Raw genomic sequence first — 14,957 nt, 5'->3', positions numbered from 1 at the left:
CGTTAACAGCTAAGGCAACCTGCGACGCGATGTTAGGAGTTTTCAGCAGAACCGGCATACCAGAGGTAGTTTTTTCCGATTGCGGAACAAATTTTACCGCCGCAGTCACCAATGAGTTTCTCTCTCGCCTCGGCTGTTCGCCTCGCTTTTCCACACCTGACCACCCGGAAAGCAACAGAGCGGTGGAACAGAGCGTTCAAAAACATGCTGTTTCACGTGATAAGCAAACAGGGGAGGTGTTATAACGTCATCACGCAGCCAAGCCGGGAATAGAATCAGTTTATTCAGTGCCGGCGTACATATATAAATCGCTATGTGACGTCACATGGATCGTGGCAGTTAGCGCGCCCAGTACACATGCGGCATGACGTGCTGCGCTATCACAACTCCTTCCCGCTGAAATAAATACATGGGTTAGCTAACTAGAATAACACTTAGTAAGATTAGGTACAGTGTAATGAACAATTTAACATTACCACCTGACTAATTAAGAGGAAATTACTTAAAGTCCTCAGATCTAAACCAGCCCGGTTGCCGGCGCACACGAGCACCCCGACGTAGTGGTCGCTGTTCCTTCGAGTTGGGTGCAGCTGGCGCCGCTGGCACGTGCGACTCCGCCAAGTCTTGTGGTACAGGCTGCTGTGTGGGTGGCGGTACTGATTCGTCGTGCTCTAGTGTTGTTCTGCGATCGGGGTCTGCCGGCGTCCCAGGGGAACTGGGACCATCCTGGTCTGCCTGCGGTTGTCTTGGTGTCGGAGTGCGGTCGTCTGCCGGTAGCCCTTCTGGTGGCGTTTGTTTTACACGCACCTCCGCGTGCGGGGGCGTCTCGCCGGGGTCAGCATGTCCAGGACGCAGGTGATCGGCGTGTGTGAACCGGAGTTGATCGCGCACTTTCACCATATATGTCACAGCACTGACAATTTGGATCACAACACCTTCTTCCCACGAAACGCGTTCACCACGCACAGTTTTCACTATCACCCGGTCCCCCACCACGAAGCTGCGCTCCTGCCCACGAAGCAAATCGCGCTGCTCTTTTAGTTTTTCCTGTTTGTCTCGCATGGATTTTGCAAAATCAGGTTGGAGCAGTGAAAGCTTTATGCGTGGCTGGCGCCTCAAAAATAGTTCAGCTGGTGATTTGCTTGTCACACTGCTCGGTGTGTTCCGGTAGGCCATCAGAAAGCTATCAATATTTTCCTGTACTGTCTGCTGCTTACCCGAGGCCTCACGCTCGAGCACTTGTTTCAGTAACGCCTTTTTCACGGTTTGTACTGTTCGTTCTGCAGCACCATTGGACGCTGCGTGATAAGGCGGAATACAAACGTGTTTTACACCGTTGGTGCTCATGAATTCTGCGAACTCCTCTGAGGTGAACTGTGGCCCGTTGTCACTTACCAATACTTCGGGCAAGCCATAAGCGGCAATAGCACCCCGAAGTTTTTCCAATGTTTTTTGTGCAGAGGTTGAAGACATCGGCCATACTTCGATCCATTTCGAGAATCAGTCGACCAATACCAGAAACACGTTCGTACACTTCTGTGCAAAATCTACATGTACGCGTGACCAACACTGGGCGGGGTATTGCCAAGGGTGAAGAGGAACCGGCCGAGAAGCTGGCTGAACTGCTTGGCAAATTTTGCACCGCTGAACGTACTGTTCAATGGCCAAATCGATTCCTGGCCACCATACGAAACTCCTCGCTAGCATTTTCATGCGGCTGGTGCCAGGGTGCTCCTCGTGCAGCATGTTTAGCACGCGGTCCCTTAGCAGCTCCGGAATTACGACTCTTACGCCCCACGTCACGCAGCCCTGCTCTAGCGACAGCTCATCGCGGCGAACATAGTAAGATTTCAATTCATCTGCCTGCTGTCTAGGCCACCCGTTTAGCGTATATTGTGCCACGCGGCATAGAGTTAAGCTTTGCTTCGAGACCCTTGCAATCTCCTCTGCTGTCAGCGGGAGACACTGAAAGATTGACATGCAATCTGATGACTCGTCGTTCACCGGTCCTGGTTGGGGCAGCCTAGACAAGGCGTCTGCCACTTCAACATTTTTTTCCTTTCCTAAATTTCAGCCGGTACCTGTAAGCTGCGAGGGTTAAAGCCCAGCGTTGCATACGCGCGGCAGCGATAGTCGGGATACGCTTATCGTGCCCTAGTATCCCAAGCAGTGGCTGGTGGTCTGTATATATAGTGAATTCTCGGCCGTACAGGTACCGGTGAAATTTCTTTAGGCCAAAGATCAACGCCAGGGCCTCGCGTTCGCACTGCGCGTATTTTTTTTCTGCTTCCGACAGTGTACGCGAAGCAAAAGCAATTGGTTTTTCTTCACCTTCAGCCGTCTCGTGAAAGATAACGGCTCCTAAGCCATATGACGATGCATCGCAAAGCATTGAGAGCGGTTTCTTGACGTCATAGAATGAGAGCACCTTGCTGCTTGTTAGCAAGTGCTTCGTATCTTTAAACGCGGTGCCGCACTCCTTTGTCCACGACCATTTTTGTTCTTTTCTAAGTAGCCGATAAAGCGGCTCTGCTACTGTCGAAGCGTTCTTGAGAAACTTTGAGTAAAAGTTCCACATACCCAAGTACGCCTTAAGCTCTGTAACTGTAGTGGGCTCGGGGGCTTGTAAGATTACGCTCTTCTTGGCGTCGGTAGGATAAATGCCTTGCTCAGTCACAGTGTGACCCAAATATGTAACCGATTTTCGGGAAAAACTGCATTTATCCAGGTTAAGCGTGATGTTGTATTCACTGAGGCGTTGCAAGACACGTTCTAGTGTCTCCTGGCAGTCGCCGATATCTGTCCCTGTGACGATAACGTCGTCAATATAACAGCCTACATGTGGGATGCCATGAAGTACCTCGTCCATCATTGCCTGAAAGATAGCGGGTGCACTTGCCACCCCGTAAGGAAGGCGCTGAAATTCAAACAACCCAAGACTAGTGTTTACTGTCAAAAATGGTCGTGACTCCGGAGTGAGTGGCAGCTGCTGGTACGCCGAAGAAAGGTCTAGTACACTGAACACCTTTCCTCCTGCTAAGGCAGTGTACAAGTCCTCCGGTCTGGGTAGGGGGTAATGATCTGTTTTGAGAGAGGGGTTTACTGTAGTCTTGTAATCCCCGCATAACCGGACACTGCCGTTTTCCTTCACAACTGTGACAAGTGGGGTAGCCCAGTCACTCTGCATTACAGGACGCAGCATGCCCGTTTCCACGTGTTCTCGCAGCTGCCGCTCAACTGTTTCCTGCAACGCAAACGGAACTGGTCTAGCGCGGCAAAATACAGGAACTGTACCCGGTTTCATAACAATCTTTGCTTCAAAGTTTTGTATTGTCCCCAGCTTTTTAGAAAACACGGAAGGGTACTTCTGTTTTAGCACCGCGACTCTGTCTTCAACTGCAATCTGGCCAATTTCTAGCCAGTCAAGCTTCAAACGTTCTAACCACTTTCGCCCCATTAGTACAGGCGACTTCCTCCCGTTGTTTTTTACAACAATCACTGGTAGAGTCATGCACTGATTGTTGTACTTAACGACCACGTCACACTGCCCTTTTAGCTGTATTTGCTCCCCAGTATACGTGCGAAGCGACATTTTGCAAGGTTCACATTTTACGTGTGGAAATTCGGACAGGTACACTTGCTCCGGGACAATTGTGACAGCCGCTCCCGTGTCAATTTGCATATTCAGTTTACGCCCTTCTATTTCCACACTCACTTCATAAGATGATTGGTTGGCGTTAATGACATGGTACAGTTCCTGCTCCGAGTCCTCGTCAGAACACTCGAGCGCATGCATGTTCTTTGGCTTCGCTCTAGCAACTGGGCACATGCTTTTCAAATGACCTACAGCCGAACACTTGCGACAAACAAAGTTTTTGTACCAACATTCTTCCGACGAGTGTCCCCTGCCGCATCTTGCGCATTTTTCGTTCTTGCGGGCTTCGACATGCTTAGGATTAGCTGGTCTCTGATACTGGTGTGGTCGGCTTTTCACGACTAGCACGGGTGCCTCTCGTTCTCTTGACCGCAGTTGTTCAGTGTCTCGCGCCGCTAGTTTTCTATCCAGGGCGATTTTGCAAGCGCCATCAAATGTCAGCTCTCGTTCAGCAAACAGGGCACCCTGGGTCTCTTCGTTCCGTATGCCAGCAACCAGCCTATCTCGGAGGGCGTCTTGCAAAAAGTCACCGTAGTCACACTTCCTGACTAAATGTTTAAGTTCCACGATGAACCCCTCCACGCTTTCGCCCTCCTGTTGTACGCGCCGGTTGAACTTGCATCGTTCTGCTATTACGGAACTCCTGGGGCTGTAGTGCTCCTTCAGGAGGCGTTTAACTTCTGCGTACGACGTTTCTCCCGGGGCTGCCGGCGCAACAAGACTTCTCAGTACTTCGTTAGCCTCTGGTCCTATGACTGTCAAAAAGACGGGAAGGCGCTTTGCGTCGGCGATATCATTAGCCGTTAAGAAATGTTCAAAACGCTCTAAGTAGGACTCGAAGTTTTGCGTTTTCGGGTCGAACTCGGACATCTTTCCCAGTGGCGGCATTTAGACAGCAGTACATATATCCGTTACTCATCAGTTTGGCGTTTCCTTGTTTGGACGTGCTGCCAGCTCCAAGCCCCGTTGTCGTTCCTTGTGGCCGAGTACTTCCTCCGCAGGGGTGTTGGGTGGGCGGTGCCGTACTGCGGGAGCACGTGCAGCGCCTTGAAGCTGGACGAAAACTCCGCTCGCTTGCTTCCGTTCGTGCCTGTCCACCCGTGCAGGACCAAGGCCGTCGCTTACGTGGGTATGCAAGAACCTCGTCGCCAGTTGTTATAACGTCATCACGCAGCCAAACCGGGAATTGAATCGGTTTATTCGGTGCCGGCGTACATATATATATCGCTATGTGACGTCACATGGATCATGGCAGTTAGCCCGCCCAGTACACATGCGGCATGACGTGCTGCGCTATCACAGGAGGGAGTGGGGATAAATTTGTCTCCTTCCTGTTGTGGGCCTACAGAGAAGTCCCGCACGATACTACGGGCGTGTCGCCATTCCGTATGATGTATGGGAGAGAACCAGTCGGCCCGCTCGCCATATTAAAACGAACGTTGTCAGGGTAGCAGGAGGTGCCCGCTTTGGTCGCAGATAGACCGTCGCGGCACATGTAGAAACTGAAAAGCAGTTACAGATAGCAGCTGAGGCAGCCGACTTGACTACGACCAACCAGCAGAGGGCTTATGCCACTCAGTACAATCTCCGCACGAAAGAAAAGGCATTTCCGGTAGGCCACCAGGTGCTTGCGTTCGATAGTAACCGCCTTGGTAAAATGTACCCAAAGTGGCTAGGACCTTGCACGGTCAAGGAGAAGTACAGGCAGCACTATTATTACATCGAAACCCCGGAAGGAAGGCGCATGCTCGTTCACGAGAACCACGTGAGACCGTACACATCTCGCATATCTAGCATAGGCGTTATATTCCACGACGACGGCGAGTTTGGAGAGGCGCAGTACACGCCGCGTCCGGGCAGGGTTCTCGGCACTACGGCCCTCCTGCCCGCAGACAGTATATCACATTTGGAACCGCCGGAGCGAGCGTTAATGAATGAGGTGTTTCAGACACATGCCGCCTTGTTTACTGCCGAAGTTGGGATAGCGCGAGTGAACGAGCACCGCATAAAACTGATGGAAGGAGCCGTGCCAAAGCGTTGCCACCCCTATCGCATTCCGGTAGCCCTGAAGAGCGAAGTCTCCAAAGAAATATCGGAACTACTAGAATTAGGCCTGATTTATAGGTGTGAAAGCGCCTGTGCACATCCGTTTTTGTGCATCCCCAAGCAAGACGGCACAGTGAGACTGTGTGTTGATTATAGAAGCTTAAACGCCATGACCGAGCCAGACGCATTTCCTATGGGATTCCCACAGGATTTCATAATGAACGTCGGGCAGGCTAGTCATATTACCCTTATTCATCTCCGTCGTGGTTATTGGCAGGTGCCCTTAGCGGATGACTCGCAGCGGCCTGCGGCGTTCGTGTCACACTTGGGTCAATTCGCTTGGAGGGTGATGCCATTCGGTCTCAGAAACGCTGCAGCTAGCTTTCAGAGGAGCATGAATCAGCTGTTAGCACAGCACGAGGACTACGCCAGTGCATATTTGGACGACATAGCTGTTTTCAGCAGGTCGATAAAGGAACATATCTGACACATTCACGCTGTTTTCTCAGCTCTGACATCAGTGGGATTTGTAGCAAACCTTGAAAATGTAAAGTGGCGCGTGGATCTATCCGCTATCTTGGGCATGTGGTAGGATCCGGCAAGCATGGTTCGGACTCTACTAAGCTCGCAGCCACCAAGGGACTGCAGGTGCCGCGTACTAAAAAGGAATTGAGAAGAGTCCTTGGCCTCTGTGGTCATTACAGGGGATACATTTCAAATTTCGCGTCCATCGCGAAGCCGCTCACGCAGATGACTGCTAAGCACATTCCCAATCGCATTCCGTGGTCTCCTGAGGCCAACCAGGCTTTCGAAGGTCTCAAAGGTGCTCTGTGGAGTGCCGTAGAGCTGGTGACTCCAGACTCAGGCAAGCCATTTTGGCTGTTCACCGATGCCTCTGCAATTGCTGTGGGGGCATGTCTAGCTCAGATGACCGACAATGGCACAGAGTGCTCCATTGCTTTTGCCAGTCCCCGCTTCACGCCCACTCAGATGAGCTGGTCTACGATTGAACGCGAGGCATTTGGTGTCATTTGGGGTCTCAAAAAGTTTGACACGTGGATTATTGGCACGAAAATATTGGCAGTATCCGACCATAACCCTGTTCCGTACCTCACTCAGTCCACGCCTCAGGGAGCAAAACTGACAAGCTGGGCTTTAGCTCTACAGCGCTATGATGTAGTGGTGCGACACAGAAAGGGAATCGCACATACTAAAGCCGACGCACTTTCGCGTCTGACAAACCATTGCTGGGAAAAGGATGTAAAAGACAGGGAACCCGCAGTGACGGACACTGGAGGCGAGGGAACAAGTGTGGTGTGATGTGATGTGACTGCGGTAACCGCACAGACGACCTTGGAAAATGAACTAATGCGTCCGTATTTCTGTGTGTACCTTGTTCTTTTAGTGTGTTTATGTTGGGGAGTGTCGTCTTGTAAGCTGCATGATATACGTTTGTATGTTTTCCTCTCAAACTAGAGGCTAACAGGGTCCTTCTGGCTTATATTTGTACGATACTGCATACGTGTTTCATGAAGCGAGCACTGTTGCTTCAGGGAAGCCTTACCATTTGTTTCGTTTGTGTATTTGTTTTGTGTTTGCATTGGTTGTACCTATTTTACGGTGAAATGTATTCATGTGTTCACATGTTCTACGGAATGTGCCACATACAGCGCTCATCATAAAGCGCTGGCATTTAGTTATGTTGTTTCAATAAGCGAGCCAGCGCTGCACATTGTTCTTCGTTGCTTACTGCCATGAGCAAGGCGCAAAGCGCGGCTCACGCATTTCCTACGTGTGCGAACTCAGACCATCGTTAAAACACGCTGCCTAAGCTTGGCTGGTAACTTTTATTTGTCATGTCCAGATGCGGCGTGTGTACAAGTTTACACGCAGCCTGTTTTTGTTTGGTTTCTGCTTCGACAACACTGTAAGCGAGTTGTCTCGTCTTGGGTGGGGGGTGTAAGCCCTTCTACGGGCGGCTGCAAAGGAAACCCAAAAACATGGCGCGGGACATCTCGGCAGGGGCATGCGTTTCGACGAGATTGTTTGGCACACTTTAGTAATGGCTGATAACGGTTGACACAGAGCGGGGCCTTGCAAGCAAGCAAAGTAACCACGCTGTCGGCACCCATGGCTGCCGCATAGTTCGAGGAGCGCAGAGGACCACCAGCGCCACAGTAGCGGTCGCGCATCACAGTAAAAAGGGAGCTTCAGACCCCCGTCGCATTGCGCTTCCTCGGAATCCCCGCAGACGTTTTCCATGCGCGCGGCCGGCTGGCGGATGTGAACTTATTCATAGTTGAGGTTCCCCTAATGGGCGTCAAACGCCGTGATGGGCGTGCGCGTCTGACTTCCGCGGTGCTCTGGTGGGTGCCCTTGGAGAATGCGTGGTTCGGGTCTGGACGCGGGCAACGGGGATCGCGTGGCATCAAGCAGGCGCGCCAGCCTCATTACTTTTTGTAGGTTTGCACCGCGGGCTGACCGGCGTATGGATTCTTTGAACCGCACAAGATTCGACGGTTTTGTCTTGGTTCCGAGGCGCCGAGGGAACGTCTTCGGCTTACAACCCGGACACGGGGCCGACCTTGGCGGGTGGACAATTATCCCGTGCTCCTCTGTGCCAGTTTGGCTTGCAAACAATTGCTTGTTTAAGGCGCCGCATGGCCTTCAGTTTCTTGGAATCTGGTCGCGTCACGCACGTGTTCGAGCACAGAAAACATGGTCCCGACCTTTTCAGGCTTTTAGGTTTTGCGAATGTGTTTTGTTGGTCATTGCTTGTTACGCCAGCTGTGCTCTCAGGCCGTTTCTCGGAACTTGCGACGTGTACAGCTGGCGTGACCCTCATCCCTTTCTTGTTATATATTGTGTATTTTGGGTGAGGATTCTACACTGTGAACTGTACTAAAAAAGATGTTCTTTGATTGATGGTTGTTCGACTGGCCGATCACGCACGCAAGTTCTGCTGAACGCACTGATTGGTGAACGGATTGTCCAGTTGGGACGCAACCGGGCGGTAATTCGCCAGCAACAATTTTGGGCGGAGCATTGCGTCTATAAAACGCGGCCGGAACGCTCCGATTCGGAGTTCTGTACCTGGCTTCGGTGCTAAGCACCATCGGCTCTGCCGAAATAGGGTCGCCCTATGTGGTCCAAACCAGTGTAACTATTTGTAACCCATGTACTGTGGAGACTGTGGCATCATATGGCATCTGCTTCTCAGTAACAAACGTCAGGCCTCTCACTCACATTTATGCAGACGTATTTTCAAGGCAAGCCATCTATCATCCACCAACTGTAAGAAAATATAGTTACTAGTATACGCGAATCAGACCAAGCCTGCGAATTTTAAGGTATCATCAAGAAAGCGCAAGTAATGTTTGTTTCCTTATATACAATTAGTCATCTAAAATTAGGTATGAATTAAATTGTTGTTCTAATGTTCATTTTGTCATGTCTAGGGAGTAAGAATCGTAAGAGACATCAAATTGCTGCGCTTCGAAATAGGTATATACTATTGCATGTTTACCTTTCCTAGAGGAGGGACAACGTTCGAGAAAGATGAAAAACACCACTTTACAGCTCACCTGTTGTTTTGCTCACCACCCAGGCCAGCGCACTTTGATAGGAAATAAAACGCACCACGTGACAGCGCACATGCACTTTTTATCTAAGTTCATGTTCGTGCTTTGCAGAAAAACGCATGCTGTTTTCGTCGCTGCTCTGCCCACTAACAGATGAACCGCTGGCTTTCCCACTAGGTATGGCTTACCGCACTGCGATCCCGAGCTTTCAGATGCACAGCCACAAATTATTTTTATGTCCTGCTGGTTTTGCCTCGTCGTCAGGAAACTTTGACATGCGGTGTGCACCTCAATGGAAACTCCTCATTTTGACGGATCTACGTATTTAAAGCAAGCCCCTCACTTACACTTTCACGATCACGACAACATTAATTGTTAGCTAAATGCACGGTTAAAAAATTACACAGACTTAAGTTTAAAAGAGAATTGTCTAACCGGATGTAAGGCAAAAAATACTTGTGGTTTTTTTAACAAGACTCTAAATAACATAAACTTTGTCTTATTTATGTGGAAAAATACTGCTTTTATTAAAGCTTTGTGCGCGTTTACCAGGTACAATGATTGATTAAGATACCGCTATAATATATAACTTGTACAGCTGTTTTGCTATTTCAACAGTTGAGAATATATACACACTCCCACTCACTGCTTAGACGATTGTCACCCCTAATTGGTTTTATTATAATCGGTCAACATGAAAAAGCAGACCACTAAATGTAACATTGATACTGAGAGTGATTTCAACGTAAATATTGTGGTAATATACTCTTATGGAGGGCACTAGAGAAGGTTAATAGAGCTCATCACCTAGCCACCATATTTTTCGCATAATTCACGACAGCTTACAACTTGTCGTGCATCATCCTTCGCCCTAATATTCGGCATTGCCCACAGCATCTTAGCGTTTAGCGCAATATTACAGTATTTAAAGCTTCAAATGAATGCAAATAATGCATAATTTTCCTCTTCGCACTAGATTGGCTAACTCTCAGGTACCATACGTTATACGATGGGCCCTTAACCAACAATTCCGCACGTCGAGCTTTTCCTAAACTGCGCTGAAATGTCACTCCTCAGTAGGTCACCTATGCAAAGTGGCATTCAGTCTATTGACTGAATACATATGTAAACCCTAAGCAAAGCTTAGAGCTCACATGGCAACTCACCCTCTTGTCAAAGACTGTCGTTATGTATTTGAAGGCACCAAATTTTTAATGTGTAAGCATTCATATGACACTTCACGCACTTTCCTGCGCTCTTGGGCAGCCCCGAACTCAGTGACCAAACCCTGGCCGTCCAGAGTGCCCGCGATCGGGCCGTCAAGCTCGGCTTGGCGGTCCCTACGTGGGACTAGCCGAGTGGCGCGGGGTCTCCCCTACGTCTTTTCTGGACCTAATAAAGTTATTTCACTCACTCACTCACTCCTATCTATGTACAATGTTTCTATCAAAAATATACCCGCTTACACGGATCACTGGGTAGTGCATGACCAAATGAGGAGCGCATTGGGCTAATGTGCCGGGGTCACAGGGTTTGAAATTAACAATCCTACCAAATTGGGTCACTGAGTATGTGCATATTTGCGGCTCTTCCAATTAAACTCGATCTTCCACGTCAGTATAGGCTTCTCTAGTGACAGGTCTGTGCGGGTGCCGCTGTTCCAACAAATTCTGATGCCAACTTGAACCACTGACTATGTGCCACTCGATGTCTGCTAGCGTTACATTCGCCTCTGTGATGCTAACTTGGGTGAGCGGGTATGGACCAGTACGTGTGTGTCGCCTTTCAGTTAACATAATTGGCGCCAACTTGGACAACTAAGGATGTGCCATTACGAATGTGCCGTTCTGCAATCATAAAAAGAAACCTGATGCTGTTCCGATGTAGAGCGGAATCAAATGCACCTCACAAGAGATCCTCAGGAACAACAAGCCGAAGTTTTATCAGACGACACCGCAAATGCACTAGGTTGTTGTGGCTTTTTCAATAAGCGCCTTTGCCGCTCTTGAAGGACCCTCTCTCCAACTTGCGTTATTCAGCATGTGCCAATTTGTATGCAGCAAGCTAAGGAACGATTCTCAGCCTTCGCCGGTGAATGGCACGCCACACTTCTCGTCTTGATGTTCACGCACGGGCTTGTCGGCAATGCCACAAGATGGCGCAGCTTGTCCAGAAAGTAGCGCGACAAACGGGCCCGGTTTGCGCATCACGCTCTTGTATTTCTTCTTGCACGCACTGACCCGTCAAGCATTTCGGAGGGCACGAGCAGGTTTCGCAGTAGGGCGCTACATGGAGCAGTGTGCTCTTAAGGATGCGCGAAGAATGATTCCAGCTGAAGCACATGCCTCACACATTAATAGTTTAGACGGCGCTATGTTGATTTAATCCTGAACGCGTTGCCGACGACAGTCATAGTGAGATTGGTTGTGCCCAATTTTATTACCTTAACATTCTTTGGGTACATCACGCACATTCCTGGGGCTATCTATCTATCTATCTATCTATCTATCTATCTATCTATCTATCTATCTATCTATCTATCTATCTATCTATCTATCTATCTATCTATCTATCTATCTATCTATCTATCTATCTATCTATCTATCTATCTATCTATCTATCTATCGATCTATCTATCTATCTATCTTTGTATCTAACTGTTTACCAATCTACCTGGGTCATTGGATATTCCGTGGACGAACGGTTAGAATACCTATCTGCTGCGCTGAGGTAACAGGCTTGAAAACCAAGGGCACTATAACGAAAAGCTATTCCAAACTGTTCTATTCAACAACTTCAACAACTTCTTTGAAACACGCCACTGCGCCTGTCTGTCACGTGACGTTACTAAAACCGCGATAGCTCCCCATCTGATATGACACGCACACACTGATTATGCATCATTGGACCAAACGAAAGAAAAAAGTGTTATTTTTCATTCGACGCCTTTTCGACATTACGCCTCAGCCATTGGTCAAAAGTGTTCGGGCTCCACCCACTTCACCTGCATGTCAGGCGACGTCACAAAACCCCGAAAACTCAGCGTGTCAAAGTGACGTGTAAGCATTAAAGATGCATTAATATGCCGAACAAAACTTAATCTTTTTCTGTATAGCCGCAGGCTGCCCTGCTCCGAAAGGAATAAAACATGCCTGCCACCGATCGCTCAGGCATTGGCTACTCGCACATTCCGGAGAGCATGGGTTTATTTGCGTACAATAAAACATTTTGCGTGGCCGTGTAACGTTTTCGAGTACTTTCGGCACATTTACGACCTCGCTTTGGGAACTATTCTTTGCTGAGGATCCATTTTAGCGGCATTCTTGACCCTCTGTTGCATGCCGCCGCGGTTTTCGAACAGCCACCTCAAGCTAAGTAAGGGAAAGCGGACCAATCGCCGACGCCGCACCACCTTCTTCATCCGGTTATCGATATTCAGTGCCTTGGCTTGGCCCCATCGAATCCCTCTCCTCATGTGCGTGCTCCTCGCCTCATGTCAACCAATTAGATACGACAATCCGCTCACTGTAGGTAATGTTGTTCGTTTTTAAAGCAAACTCTCAAACTCTCCTGGCAACCGCCTATAAACGAGGAGAGCGCTTGATTGGTCTGTTCAGAGAACCCTACGGGTGACCGCTCGATGCTTGCGTCGGCGGTTACTGAAATTTTACGTCGGTAGCTTGGAATAAAAGCATATTGGAATAATTATAAGTTATAAGGCCCCAACAATCAGATAAACTTCGGCTACTGAGTATATACCAATGCACACATGCGTGCCTCTTTTGAATAAACTCCTTCCCGCCGACACGGACCACTATAGAAGCGGGAAGGGGCAGGCACAGCTGCTCAACGAAAAGCTTTTGCGCCGACTGCGAGCCGTAGTCAGTGTTACTCCGTCTGCTCTAGTCTTCAATGAACGTTTTTGATGTCAATTAGGGCCACGACCAGTAGGTGTGTGCCGCTCTTCATTGAAGGTTTTTGACGCCAACTCCGCGTCATTGGCCTCACAATACATAAAGACGGTTCTGGGGCAGCTACACTTCCGAAGCTTCAGAAGACCCTAACACAAGTAACCCATTTCATTCGGCGTATAACCACCCGAAGAAGAGGACTTAAAGAGCAAAAAACCGTCCAATTAATCCAAGCACTCCTTATTATAAGCCGGATCACATGTGGCACCCCGTATCTAGTCCTCAAGAAAGCTGAAATTGAAAAACTCAACATCATCATCAGAAAAGCAATCAAGAGCGCACTAGGGCTCCCCAGTACGACCTCAACCACGACACTCCTCAAACTTGGCCTCCATAACACCTGGGAAAAAATGAGCGAAGCGCACAGAGCCAGCCAGCTGGAACGCCTTAAGCTGACTCAAACAGGCAGAGCAGTACTCCGCAAGCTCGCATACAGCGAAAACTTCCTAGGAGACTCAGACGCGAAAGCCCGATTGCCGCCACTTCTTCGTGACTCTATCTCAGTCGCTCCAATACCTCGCAACATGCATGCAACATACCACAAAGGCAGAAGGCAAGCAAGAGTTAGAGCACTGAGCAAGAAATACTCAAAGAACCCCAACAGGAGATATACAGATGCGGCAAAATAGCCAGGTGGAAGAGCATACGCAATTACCGTGACCAACAACCAAGGGAAGGAGCTAATCGCTGCCACCATACCGGCCAGAAATCCAGAAACGGCGGAGGAAGTGGCCATCTTACTCAGCATCGCCACATGCAAAGACACAGCAATCATCTTGAGCGATTCGCAAACGGCATGTAGGAGCCTACGAAAAGGCCGAATTTCTGCCGCAGCAGTGAACATGCTAAAAGGAATAACAAGACGCCAAGAACTACCCGACACCTACGTCGCATGGACCCCAGGCCACGAACACCTGGCAGGAAACGAAGCAGCCCATGCTGTCGCCCGAGAGCATACCAGCCCGGATTTCCTGCCGCAGGGTCTCCGGAAAGCGACGAGGGTGGAGGGCATTCCCATCAACTATGCCATAATATTGCAACATTACCGACTGGAAAGAAGACAATATCCTCCACCTCATCCGAAATTAAGCAAGGAAGAAGCCACCGCCCTCCGCAGACTACAAACAAATACGTATGTACATGGAATTATCATGCACCGAATGCACCCCACTCAATTCTCATACCTATGCCGGTATTGTGACGTACCAGACACGCTCCCACACATGGGGTTGGTGTGCCGGCACCGCGAGAAAAGCAGTGAAGATGATGTCTCAGAACCGCTACAAGCGATCGAAGAAACGTGGGAGGCAATGTTAAAGGCACAGAGCCTGGAAGATCAGCGATGTCTGGTGGACCGGGCCGGGGCTTCAGCATTAGCCAACGGCTTTCTGGACTAAACGAGCCACCCACCAAAGGGCGAAGAAAGGACACTTTCTCGCTGTTTCTTACAATAAACGTTCATTCCTCCTCCTCCTTGGCTAATTGGGTATGCGCCACTGAGAAGGATGAAGAAGCTCCCTTACATTTCTCGGATGCTGAGCATAATGGAACCCATGTCACAAATGATCTTCTTGGAGAGCAATTCGACGCATTAACAGGCTGTGCCAGAAATCCACTGGGTAGGTACCACTTTTTAATGAACGCCCTTGAAGCCAATGCTTTACAGAGCAGCGTCATGAATGCACTGTGTACGTGCAGCTCTTC

General features: G+C 49.3%; 1 protein-coding gene across 1 annotated transcript in view; it reads right to left on the bottom strand.

Annotated features, from left to right (window-relative positions):
* Positions 1–14,957, bottom strand: part of LOC142588614 (putative oxidoreductase SERP2049) — a 68,923-nt gene that overhangs the window by 52,188 nt on the left and 1,778 nt on the right. The window lies entirely within an intron of this gene.

This window comes from Dermacentor variabilis, chromosome 7 (genome assembly GCF_050947875.1).
Source record: "Dermacentor variabilis isolate Ectoservices chromosome 7, ASM5094787v1, whole genome shotgun sequence".
NCBI lineage: Eukaryota > Metazoa > Arthropoda > Arachnida > Ixodida > Ixodidae > Dermacentor > Dermacentor variabilis.
The sequence above is the reverse complement of the archived record's forward strand: the minus strand, read 5'-3'. Positions and strand labels throughout refer to the sequence as shown.